The sequence below is a fragment of the Strigops habroptila genome, chromosome Z (genome assembly GCF_004027225.2).
Source record: "Strigops habroptila isolate Jane chromosome Z, bStrHab1.2.pri, whole genome shotgun sequence".
NCBI lineage: Eukaryota > Metazoa > Chordata > Aves > Psittaciformes > Psittacidae > Strigops > Strigops habroptila.
Genome location: NC_044302.2, coordinates 89,005,835 through 89,019,118, shown reverse-complemented (window position 1 = coordinate 89,019,118; position 13,284 = coordinate 89,005,835).

The window sequence follows — 13,284 nt, the reverse complement described above, 5'->3', positions numbered from 1 at the left end:
CTCGCCTGCCCTCTGCCAGTGAGCCCAGGCACACACATGGATGTTCAGTCTACCTTCACACACTGAAAACTGGACTGTGTCATGTCTGAGCTGGTTAATAAGTTACGAATCTGAACAATTATTAATGGGCTTTCAGGTGTCTTAGATTGCATCAGGCTGTGATAAAGTTTACATGATTGTACTTGTGCTGTTTCTGTGCCCAAAGCTGTAAGCAGGGCTCAGTGAATTCAGAACTTAATCATAAAGGAGATTTCATCAGAACTCTGGAATTTACCCCCTCATTTTCTAACTAGCCCTGTATACCTATCTGTTTGATTTCTGGTTTTGTTTAGTCTGGACAGCCTGAAATGTCTGTTCAGTTTGTGCTCAGCACTGAACTGAATCTACTCAGATAACAATCGATGACCTCTGACACGATCTATACATTTATGACAGAGACTGAGATCTTGACAATTTAGCTTTCCAAAAAATCAGATTTCTTGTTGGAGTTAGGCAGGAGAGAAGGTATAAGTAATGCCTGGTAAATATTATAAGAAGTGTCCCAAAGAAAAGAGAGAAGCCACTGGGTATTTTGCCAAAGTTAGTTTACATGCACTAGCATTGTTTCTGTATGTGCTACCAGTGACCTTCACTACTGAGACGTTCTCCAGCAGAGAGAAGTGCAGGTATGAACACATCCGCTTGTAGTTGGTAGGGGAATCAGCATGGTGTTTAGTTTTCAAAAAAAACCAAATTAGCAGGTCAAAAAAAACCCAAACAAAAAAGGCAAACATGAAGTATCAAAACACTATACAAAGTAGACTAATTTTAGAGGATAAACCTTTGGGGTTTTTCTGCCATTAAAATTAAGAAAGTTTCACATACACCAAAAAAAGAAACCCCCATGGTAAGTAAAATTGTCAAGGGAAAAGTATTCTGATTTTAAACCCAGCTACAATCCAATTAAATTGAACTCCCAATCCAAATAAGATGCTTTTACATCCAAAATACTGTCTCCTTGTGTGGTTTGTTGTTATCTAGCTGAAATTAATTGTGCTCAGATTGTTCATCTGTGCTGGATTGTTCTCCAGCAGATTGTTCAGCTGGAGCTGAGACCAGCTGGCATTTGCAGACACTGCCTTTGCCACAGAACTCCTACCAAAGAGTCACATCCAACCTACATGCTGGTGACAGCCCCCAGCCCTGCTCCTCATGGGTCTGACCCCACAGCAGTGACCCTCAGCTCACCCCTCCACGAAAAGCCCTTCCAGCCCAGATAGTGCATGCTGCCAGCAGCAATGGATGAATTGCTCGGCCCCGCTGCACATCTTCAGCATTCCTTGCCTTTACCTGGTCTTACCTTTTCTTCTCACTCTGGGGAAGCACAAACAGATTTTTCAACACTATGTCTGCTGTTGTAGACATATATTGCTTGACAAATTCTTTAAGGCAATTTGAGATCAAAAGCGTTCCAGAAAAATGGGTAGTTATTTTGAATATTTTTTTTTCTTGAAAATCTACCACAAATCTCTTTCCAGTTGAGGAATGAAAAATTAAAACACTGGATGCTTCAGCTTTTTTGCTAAGAAGCTTAGCAAACAATGTTTAATAAAAATCAATTATTTGTATCCTGTGCCTTGAAATAATGAAACTTCAAGTTTTTAAAGATTTCTGGCGAAGGGGAAAAACCTTTATGCATGAGAAACTTCTACGCAAGAGAAACCCTCTCTCTTTCCTCCAGAGAAGAAAACAGTTAAGTGGACCCAGCGTTTAGTAGGATCAAATACCTTCTGATGCTGAAAAGCTGTGCTTGATCATTGCAGAGGGGAGGAGTAAGGAGGAAAAGGAAAGCAGTCTTCAGCTTGCTGTAACAAAACCCAGAACAATCTGTCCTCACTGAAGAGAACAAAGAGGAGAGAGCCAAAACCAGAGAAGAGAAGATTTCAGTTAGCTACTCCTCAAAGAGAGGCGTCTCTCTAAAGGCAGTCATGAAGTGCTGGAGTAGGCTGGGGTAAGAAGAGCGGTTGTGAAGTCTCTGCTCTTGGCACAGGCACATGCCAGGAGGGCATGTCTTTACCATTTTTTACATCCTTCCCAGTCCTCTGAAATGTAGATTTTTACAGGTATACGGGATCATGCAGGGGCCATTAGGCAGGAAGCGTAAAGGTGGCAGGGAAGCAATGTCAGTAGTTGTACAGGAGAGGGCAGAGGCTCTCTCTTCTAGGACACGTGCAAAGCGGTAGCGGCAGGAGTAGGTGGAGGCTGCAGGGAGGAGAAGCTGTACTAGTTGCCAGTGAGGGGAATGCTTTGCTTGTCAGCTCGTGGAGCCTGTATGAGTGCAGCTATTACTTAAGTCTGTGTGGTACCGTTTCTAAAATAGCCACAAATAGCAGGTATCTTTTGTTGTTGTTCTCATGAGCTGCTTCTCCAAATTACCAGAGGCTGTCTGGTCCAGAAACTTGCTAGTGCCATGTGCGTCAGGTGCTTTCCCCTGCCATGGCACACTCAGCATGGCAGCATGCTTCAGCATAGGCCTACCTACCCCAAAGCTACCTGCTCATCTGCTCTACTCATCAACACACTGGTGATAGATACATCATCAGCCTAGAGAGCTTAGTGATGTTCCAGATTCCCTTCTCTCCATGGCCTGCTCACTTCAGAAGTCCTTTGTTGCACAGAGGATTAGCTACTGTCAGGCTCTTCTGGACGTGTTGAGCCCTGAGATGATGCCACCTTGGCATATGAGCTGCTGTTTTCTCAGTGAAGATCTCAATTCTCTGGCTATGAAGAGCAGATTCTTACAGGGATGAATTAGCAGACTAAAGACCTGGGGCCAGATCTCAAAACAGATTAATGCCAAGTACAGCATTTACCCTTTCGTAATACTGCAGTTCTCAAAATCTTGTGTCTCTGACCACCAGAACATGAATATTCAACTCCTTCAGAAGTACTGCTGTTCAAAGAAGGCCCCTGCCAATTCTGACCTGGTCCCAGGAACAGTGAGAGCCCAAACATATGTACTTAGGGCCATTTTAGCCAGCAAGGATAATCCAGGCGTCTGCATAGAGCTACACAGGACTTACGTGAACTCTCCTTGGAGAGGAGCTGAAGGGGTGGCAGAATGCTTAAAGGTTCCAGATGAGCAACTGAATTATCCCATAGCTGTCTGCCCTCTTGCTGCTCCCCACTCTGCCCTCCAGCAACCAGCCATTTCCCAGCTTCCTGAGCTGAAAGTTGCACCTACAGAGTTATTCTCCATGAGTCTCTCTAGCCCCTCTTTGAACCTATTAAAACATTTGGCCCTTGTGAAAAATCTCACAGTAACAAATACCACAAGCACTGAAATGTTATATCCTGAAGGTCACATCTGGTGTTGCAAGCAGCTGTTCAGATTCTGGGGCATCCTCACTGCTGGCTGACGACTGCAAGGCAAGAGATCACATGGTTGACAAAGTCCAGCAAGACTGTGTCTGCCAATGGGTTTGCCAACATTGTGACCAGGGCTTTAACTCAGATTTGCGGGGACTCATGACTAAAGCCTGAGGAGAAGGAGAGGCATGGGGTGGCGCTAACACTTTCCATCTGAAAGCAGAGCTGCTGGCAAACAACTGGAGTGCCTGCAGAGCATAGGTGTGCATGCACAAGAAGAATAGAAGGAATTAAAAGCCTAAACACACTCCTCCTTTACTAGTTTCTTTCTGTATGCCTGGTGTAGGAGTCAGACTTCCAGGTTTGTAATTCCAAGCTAGGTCATCGGGCATGGCTTTCCGATTATGCTACTTTTTAGCCTTGGTGGAATTAAATCTGTTTAGCACCTGGTCCACCTTCAGAAGTCCTTAAATTTTAAGTCCCTGGGCAAGTGTCTCTCTTAGACTAAGTACACGCATTCCTTCACTAAACAGTGGACATGGGTAGGTGTCGTTGACACCCCCAAGGCAAGCCCACGGGAGTTCGATACCCGTTTCTCTCTAAGCTGTCAAGGGAGCTAGGCCCTCACAGATATTCGTAACACTCAGCAGAGAGACATGGGGGACCTGCCGTCAAGCCTGGAGTTCTGATCTGAGCCCACAGCTCTAACAGGACATCTAACATGGATAAAGATGAGGACAGGTTTCTTCTCCATTTTCTCCTGGGTTGTTAGAGTTTGGCTTTTGGATTAGTTTTTTCCAGTATCATTCTCCAGCATCCAGTCTGGGCATGCTCTCTGATACTGGGGGAAGCAGACCACTGAGACAGGATACTCCAGCTAGACCTTGAGAACTTCTGTGGCTTTGGAAATGCTAACTGGGAGAAACTGCCAAATCCCACTTTTTCTGGAGTTTGACAGCAAAACAAGTGTTTTTCAGATATTAGTGAGACCTAAATAACAGCCTCAGATGATGCAAGCCCTTCGAGCTTGGAGTTAATTTGATTTTAGCAAAAATCACATCCCTATGACTCTTTCTCTTTGAGGTGATGAGTGGGAGCAAGTCGCTGGCAGGTGAGGAGAAGAGTATGATGGATTTTCCCTTTCAAAGGCAATCCTGTGTTTCCTTTTCACTGTAAATTAAGACAAAAACACATTTAAAATTTCTGATGGAAAAGCTTTCTGCAATGCAGTTTCAGGTAAATCATAATGTTTGATAAGCCCAAAGTGCTTTGGCTCTGCTTGGATTTTACTGCGGATTGCCAGCCAGCCATCATTGAAACAATGAAACACAAAGATGCTTCTCTTTCCCCTCTGGCTTTGATATGCAAAATTAAAACCAAAACACCTACCCTACTTTTAAAATTCTGGGTTTTTTTTCATGTTTCTTCACATGGAATGAAACAGAGATAATTCCTTTCAGTAGCTGAAATCATGATCTCAATCTTACAGGTTTCCTTTCTCCCACACAGCAGGTTTGGAAATGGAGTTCAGAATGCCTTTCTGTACTGGTCTGTCTCTTTCTGTTACAATGACATTAAAGGCTTGAGCCAAATGGATAGTACTTGAAAGTCCTTTTTCAAAAGAATTCACATAAAGGAGTGCCTGTAAAATAGTTCCATCTGCTTACTACCCCCTGTGTATTACAAGCCACCAAAATGAAAAATATCACAGTGGTGAGAGGATTATCTTACAAGCAAGATATTTTCATGCCTTTGACACAAATGATTCTAATCTTTTGACTCCCATGGCAGCATAGAACTAGTGCTGGGAAAGGTCCTGAAACATGTATGCACCAAAAGCTTAATTCAGTGCAGGATGATACATGAGATTAAAAACAAACAAAACCAAGAGCTGTCCATTGCTTTGCCGCTTCACTTACAGCTACTGATCGCTAAAGCTTCCAAAATCCATATGATCTGTTTCAACAGTGAACACTCAATTACAGATGTATGGACTTGCACTGGACATACACATCATAAAATGTGATAGCATGCCTTAGTCCCTGAAAGACAGGCAAGAAATGCTGGGAAGTGCAGTAGTGTAGCCCTGTAATCTGGCATTGCCACTGCTGGCAGCAGGCAACCAGCTTTGTAATGAGTTTGTAGACCTTCAGGAAGAGGGCTTGCTGGGCTTGCTTTGTCTGAACCTTTTTTGATCTGCCTCTAGCTTGGTTTATCTCCTTCTTTGAGAGCAATTCCTCTAACTGACCAGCTGCCTATAGTAATTTGTTTTAATTTTATCTTTGTATAATGCAGTTTTATATAGATGGCAGTAATAGGTAGTAATTTTGTGTATAATGAGATGTTTATGACAATACAGGGTTGAGAAAGACCAGACTGGTACAATTGCAGAGGCCTTGAGAACTGGAGGCACAGCATGAAGTATAGAGCAGTACAGGCATGAAATTATAAAAACTGGGGCACAGGCTTGGCATTGGAAACCCTACAGCTCCTCATCAATAGTCAGTTGAAGAAATGTAGACAAGCAGCTGGACAAACGTGGGTTTAAGGGTAGCAAAGAGGACAAAGAAATAGCTTTTAGCATATATGAAATACACCACATACAGTAAATTCAGCTGTTACATGGAGCTGCAGACCAGTACAAAAAAAGGTGTGAATACAAGTAGGTACTAGAACATCAGGGTGATAATATCCCCAACAAAGGACACCAGAAGCTGAAGATTTATAGTATTAAGTCATTCAGCAGGCTGAAGATGCTGACTTTTAAGATCCAAAGGAAAAACAGAAGGGAGAGAATAATCCCAAGAAAATGGATAAAAACTATGTGTGTGTTATAATTTTAATTGCATTATTAATATTATCACTGACACTTTTCCCCTTATTGAAGTATTTTAATTACATTATTATTATTTCTTTTTTTTTTTTTTTTTTTTTTCTGAAACAATTAGATTTGGATTAGCTAGACTCTTCACATTTAAATAAAAATTCTTGGCTTTGCTTGTATGTAAGGTGTTTCCTTTTTGCCCATAAACAAGACCTTGAATGTAACAGAAGGGAGGAAGGATAACCATGAGGGCCTCTTCAAACTCAACTCCGAGCAAGGGGCCCAAAGGCACCCTATAAGATCCCTCCAGCTCTTTCTGAGGCATGTCACGCATGTTGCCAGCTGCAAACCGTATTAACAGGAAGTTTGACTGTTCTGTTGTGTGTGGTTATTTTCACATCACAGACTTGAGGTCTGTCCCAGCAGTTAGATTGCTTTCCTGTTTCCAAGTATTTCCCTTAAAATGGGATGGTGGGTTTTTTTCTTAGCTGGGAAGTCAGGCAGGTGATGTCTCCCTCCATACTGGCTGAAGGGTAGTGATGTCTCTGTACACCACTCACTTGACCCTTGATCCCTTTTGAGCATATAATGAAGAATGATTTTAAATAGCAGTGATAGCATGTGTTGGTTATGTCCAGTAGATTTGGCATCAGTTATTCAGATCTTACAGCAAAGATCCTCCTGCCCAGCTTGTGAGGAAATACGCCCCAGCTGTGACATGTTCTTTCCTTCTCAGCAGCAAGCTTTGTTCTCCTTCTGTCTTACCTCTGTTTTGACAACTTCTAGGAAACAAAAAAACTGTGTTAACTCCCCTACACGCACACAAGCTTTTCTTCCATGGCCCAGGTGCTCTCATCTAGCTGCAGGTTAGGTGGGAGTGCTGCCTGGAGGAGTAGACCCTAGCTCACAGGCTTATGCAGTGCAGTAGACATCTACAAGGCTTGTGTGAGAAGGGACCAAGAAGCATTGCATGATGGCACAGTTCTGCAGGCATGTGCTAGGAAGGACATCTGGCAGGGAAACGCAGAGAAGTAGGTACACCAAATGCTGCAGGAATGGTAGCAGGATTCCCAAAACTTTTCTAGCTTCACTGACCAAGTTACAGTGCCAAGTTACAAGTTACGGTTGCAGCTGGCAACGTGCGTGACATGCCTCAGAAAGAGCTGGAGAGATCTTATAGGGTGCCTTTGGGCCCCTTGCTAGGAGCTGAATTTGAAGAGGCCCTCATGGTTATCCTTCCTCCCTTCTGTTACATTCAAGGTCTTGTTTATGGGCAAAAGGGAAACACCTTACATACAAGCAAAGCCAAGAATTTTTATTTAAATGTGAAGAGTCTAGCTAATCCAAATCTAATTGTTTCAGAAAAAAAAAAAAAAAAGAAATAATAATAATGTAATTAAAATTCTTCAATAAGGGGAAAAGTTACAAGTTACAAACCCTGCTTTGTTTTGAGACCTTCTCCACTAGTAAGGTTGTAATTTCACTCCCTGGCAAAGTTATTGCTGATTTTAGAAGTGTGGCATCTAACGTGCAGTTCAGCCTGAGGCAATAGAGATGAAGCACTCAGTATCCATGCTTCCCCCTGAAGTTATTCACCTGGGCCATGACCATTTACACTAGCTAATGTTCTCACTCCTTGGTGTCTCACTCTATGTCTCTATTACTGGCACTGACATTGACAGGGACCATGCACAGTACGTACTACTAGCAGCAACTGGAAAGCTGTAATTTTCACAGCATCAACTCTAGGATACTGGCACAAGTCAGCATTTAAGTGTTTGTGAACCATTTCTGGCTGAAAGCTTCCTTTCTAAAGCCAAGTTGGTCTTACTGTCTCAAATGGATTTATGCTAGTGAAAAATGTTGTTCAGCCACACAAACAAGCAACCACACAACACAAACAAGACTTCAACTACTGCTGTGTTTCTGATACACCGTTCCTGCATTTGAGGCCAGATAGTGCTAACAAGAATTTGTTTACATTATCTACCCAGAAATTGCATAATCTGGCATGTTTGTTATCTACAGGCCGAAGTCAGTATCTTCTGATGGATGGAATCCTCACAAGCTTTTGTACAAACCATCGTGTGATCCGGATGTCACTGAAGATGTCTGTTTTGATGATGCCGAGCAAAAAACCCAAAACAAACCAAAGCAAAACCAAACCAAAAAACCCGGCTCACATAGTATCAGTGAAAAGTAACAAAACATTTATCAGAATAGAATATTACAATAACATGAATCCTAATTGTACTACTACTGTAAATATGTAAGCTCTAGTAATGGTGTGTTTAGTCTACCACCAGTTCCCTCTGCCTAGGACAGGGGCTGCAGCGTTATGCTGCAGTCTGTGGTGTGTTACTCACTGCAGCTTCTTTGTCCATGAAGAAGCTCTGCCGAGTGGCACCTCCACTGTGCAAGGCCAGCTCTGCCTCTGATATTGCCTGGTGTCATCCCCTGCCTGCACTGCCTGACCTGGACAGCCCTGTCCTGCCATCACCAGCATGGCACATCGCATCAAGGAGGAAGGTGGGAGCGGAGTCCTGAGGCTGCTTTGGCTGCTTTCAGCAATGTTTTCGCCCAAAGGTCAAGCAAACACTCCTCACTGCACTATCACCCCAGTGCTCGGTTGTAAGGAACCAGACCTTCTCTAGCCAAAAAGAAAACAGAGAGCCCTGGACATTTGGAAAATTTGGGGCTCCAAGCTTATGCTGGAGGATTTGTCATTACATGGCACCAATCGGTGCCTGTTTCTTAGGGACAAAGTGGGTAAATTGGGAGGATGAGGACACAGAGACCCCCGGCCAGGTCACCTTTCTGAGACGTTTGGTGGCGGACATCTAGCTGTTCTCTGACTGTTAGTGTCACGATTGGGATCCAAATTTGAATAAATTGTGAACTTTTTGCCTCCTTTTGCCCCAGAGCTGTGAAAAAGCAACTTTTTCCTCATTTTTTAAGAGAAGGTTGAATTAAAGGCAGTATGTTAAAAATGTCATTGGTAAAATCATGTGGGTTAAATCGAGTAGTCCAACACCTACCAAGGTATGAAGCACTCTGGTGGCCAGGACTGCACTGATGAATATAAAAAAGGTTTTGCCAGCAACGCTGACAGGTTTGTGGAGAGCAGATACAGAGTCTTGGTTAATTCCTTAAGCAGCTTGCATTATTGCAAAGCACATCAGCATTCCTCACAGTCCCAGACAGTGGCTTCTTAAATACTAGGCTTTAAATAATGAAGTAAGGCTGCAAAAGCCGTTCAGTGGAACTTTTGTCTCCCTTCCCCAATGCACATACAATTCTTTACCATGTTATTGGTAGGCAAAGTTAATGCTGCAAGTTAAAACAGACTGTAAATAAACACATTTATAGAATTGAGGCCTGCCCTTTCAAGTCCAGAGATTCCCCTGGTGGATCCTGTGCTTTGAATAAAACACAAAACATTTCTAGGCATGACAGTGTAGTTGCCTGTTTATCACCAACAGTGTAGGGCTGTTATTCAAACTGAGGCATGTGGAAACAAAAGAAAGCACAAAACACAACACATCTCTTATATAGGTGATGTGACATTTTCTCTCCAGGTTTTGGATTTTTGGTTAGGACATCTCTGGTCATCTCTGTCAGAAATCCTTTGTGGGCGGTGTGGGTAAGGCATCAGCCCTTAATGTTTAACTCAGAAATCAAGGAGTGCACTGAAGGAACTCATGGGTGGTACAAGGTTTTCTCTGCAAAGTCTGTTTACAAAGCATTTACATCTGCCAACTCTCTAGCCCAGGGACTTTCCCAGTAGAGCAATTTCCTGGGAAGAGACAACGTGTTGAGGCACAGGTTCCTGATGTCTGGTTCTTCTGGTGTCACAGCTCAGATCCAAAATACCTCAAGAGTGTAAGCATCCAAGGACACAACTGCTTGACTCCAACATTGGTACTGTTAGAACCAAAAAATCATTTCACCACAGACTGTCATGTTTTGTTGTTCTCCACAAATGCTAAAAGACTTCACAGTAAAAAATCAAAAGCTCAATTGGGTCAGCTACTGTCAACCTTGTTGCTGAACTTGCTCTTCTGGAGGAATACTGGTTTGACCTAACTACCCCAGAGTAAATGGAATTGCCACCTGTGGTTGATGAGCTGAGATTACCACACTGAATGTTACAACTTGGATCTTGCAGGAGGATCAACTATCTATGGACTCCAATAGCTAAATAGAATAAATAGCTAATCTAAAGACTGGTTTCATATTTGTTCTTTATTCAAACATACTTGTGCATTCAGACAATCTCTGTAACAGTTCCCAGAGAAGTAAGTACATAAGACATGGTCCGGTACTCCGTGTAACAGAGGTCTTAATTTCAACAAAAGTAGAATCAGCTCTTAATTCCTAAGGCCTGAGAGTAATTATTGTTCCTGGTAAACGGCGACTGAAATTTGATTATGTTGCTGCAGCATTTCAAGAGTTGTCTGCTTAATAAGAAGCAAATCCATCCCATTTTCTGAAAGTGTTTTTAAGGTTTTATTTATTTATAGCCCTAAATTTGTTCCAAATCACTCAGAACTAACAAGAGGGGGACACTCACTGAAGTTCATGCTGTTGCCCCCTTTAGCAGGGGGCTCCTGCCTCTGAGGGTACCTGGGATAGACTCTTCCTACCCACACATTCCCCAGTCTTGTTGTTGGGCACCATATCGGCTATCATTGCTTTACAACACATAAGCATTCAAACCTGCAGCTACAGTCTCTGTAATGTTAATCAGAGAGCTGACAAGTTTCAGGTGATTTGTAGAGATGTTTTAAGCTATAGTCCAGAAAACCTGACTCCAGCTGTCTAGGTCTTCCCAACACACCACTGAACTGTCTCTGAGAGATGATAACACAAGATAAGTAATTTATTTTGGGGCTCTGAATTGTACCACGCTTGCCCATGCTCTCAATCTCTCCCCCAACTCATTCCCTCCTTTTCCCTCTTCAGGGTACTCTTAACTTCAAGCAATGAGCCGTGCTTGGGTTAGATACATGAAATGAGAGGCAAATGCTACAGGGTGTTTGCACAGTAGCTGTGATAAAAGCCAAACACAGGCTTTTATCGCTGCTCTGCAGTCAAAGCTAGGCATTCTTAGACCTCAGGGGCCAGGCACCAGCATGTGCTACCAGATTTCTTACAGAAAATTTGAGGTGAGGCTGTGATCAGCAAAAGGTGTAAACTTATCCCAGAAGCAGGCAGAGCTCACACCTTCCCTGTCACCACCGCTCACACACTTTCCCACGCTTTGCCTCTCAACCCACTTCCTCTGTTCCATCCCATTTTTCTGCCCTGGGTTCACTTTGCTCATTCCTTTCCACATCACCACTGAAGGAGGTGATATACTGTGTCACGCTGGCTGCCACAAATGCCAGCCTCTTCTGATAGACTTGCTAGTGATTCATGAAACCTGGGCTTCAAAGCTGTTGCTAGCTCACTGAAACACATCATAGTAGTACACTGCTTTTGCATCTTCTTCTCAATTCCCAGAGATTTAAAATCAGCAGCATCTTCCAAAAAGCATGATGTTTTTACAGGAGTACTAGTGCTTATGGCAGGAGCCAGTCTCTGGGGAACAAGAGGAACACAGAACAAACAAAAAAATTTCCCACAAGCATCCGGCTTTTGTGAAGTTTACTTAGAATAGATGACCTTTCCTAAGCTTTGGAAATGATTTTGTTTGACAGTGAATTGTTTAACTCTAAGTGTTCGCTTGGATTTCAAAGGCTTAGCGGATTTCCACAGAGCACGTCCAGGCACTGTCTCAGCTGCTCCTTTGCTTTGATGTTGACTGAGTGACTCAAAACACACACCTTTAACCACATAAGCTGTTTCTGCGGAAGGAACCCAAGACTTTTTCGTGTCTTTGTGGATAACCCACATTCCTAAACCACTCCAATACCTGACCTTATTTATAAGCTAAATCTCAGCTCAGATCATGTTCCCCAAGGACGGAAGAAAAATGGTGTCTTCTGTCCAAGTTGGGCCCTGACTTTGGCTTTGGCTTTCTGATAGAGCTTTCAAAAACAGAAAAATCCTGAAGGTAATGGTGTGTAATGAATCAACACATAACAAGATGATGCAAAAGACTGGATGTTTATGAAGAGAAAGGGTTAAGATCCTTATCATGGTATGCAGAGCAGAGACTGGGATGAACAAGCAATACACTGGCAGGCACACCATGCCACTGTGCAGGCAGAGGTGAAGCAAGAAGGGCAGAGCAAGGTGAATTCATAACCCTGATCATTCACAATCAGTCAAATGCTACGTCAGAAGACTTAAAATTCACTGGGCAGGCAAGGTAGATTCATTAGCAACATGGCAATTAAACAACAGAATTTATACTGCTCTCTGAGCAAACAAAAATCTGAAAATGAGTAATGGAAGGTCAGTACTTAATAAAGGACAACTACCATTCTCTGAACTATATAGGCATACAGTAGCTACTTATCACAGTAAGTCTGAAGAAAGAGTGTGGCTGGTTAACTACACTGAGAGTTATTCACTTCGATAGTGATTAATTACACTGAGAGTGATTCACTTCAATACCAGTTAATGACACTGAGAGTGATTCACTTCAATATCCAAACCATCTCTGGAGTAAAAATAAAAATGTGCACAGACGATCATTCACAGAATCATAGAACTATAGAATGTTTTGGGTTGGAAGGGACCATTAAAGGTCATACAGTTCCAACCACCCTGACACGGGTAGGGACACCTTCCAATAGACCTGGTTGGTCAGAGTCCTGTCCAACCTGGTTTTGAACACTTCCAGGGATGGGGCATCTCCCACCTCTCTGGGGAACCTGCTCGTGTTTCAGCTCCTTCATTGTGAGAACTGCCTTCCTTATATCTAGTCTAAATCTATCCTCTTTTAGTTTAAAACCACTGCCCTTGTTCTACCGCTGCAGGCCCTAGTAAAATGCCTGTCTGATATTTATTGTAGCCCCTCTTTAGGTACTGGAAGGCTGCTATAAGTTCCTCCCGGAGCCTTTTCTTCTCCAGGCTGAACAAGCCCAACTCTCTCAGCCTGTCCTCATAGGAAAGGTGCTCCAGCCCTCTGATCATCTTCATGTCCCTACTCTCCAATGTCC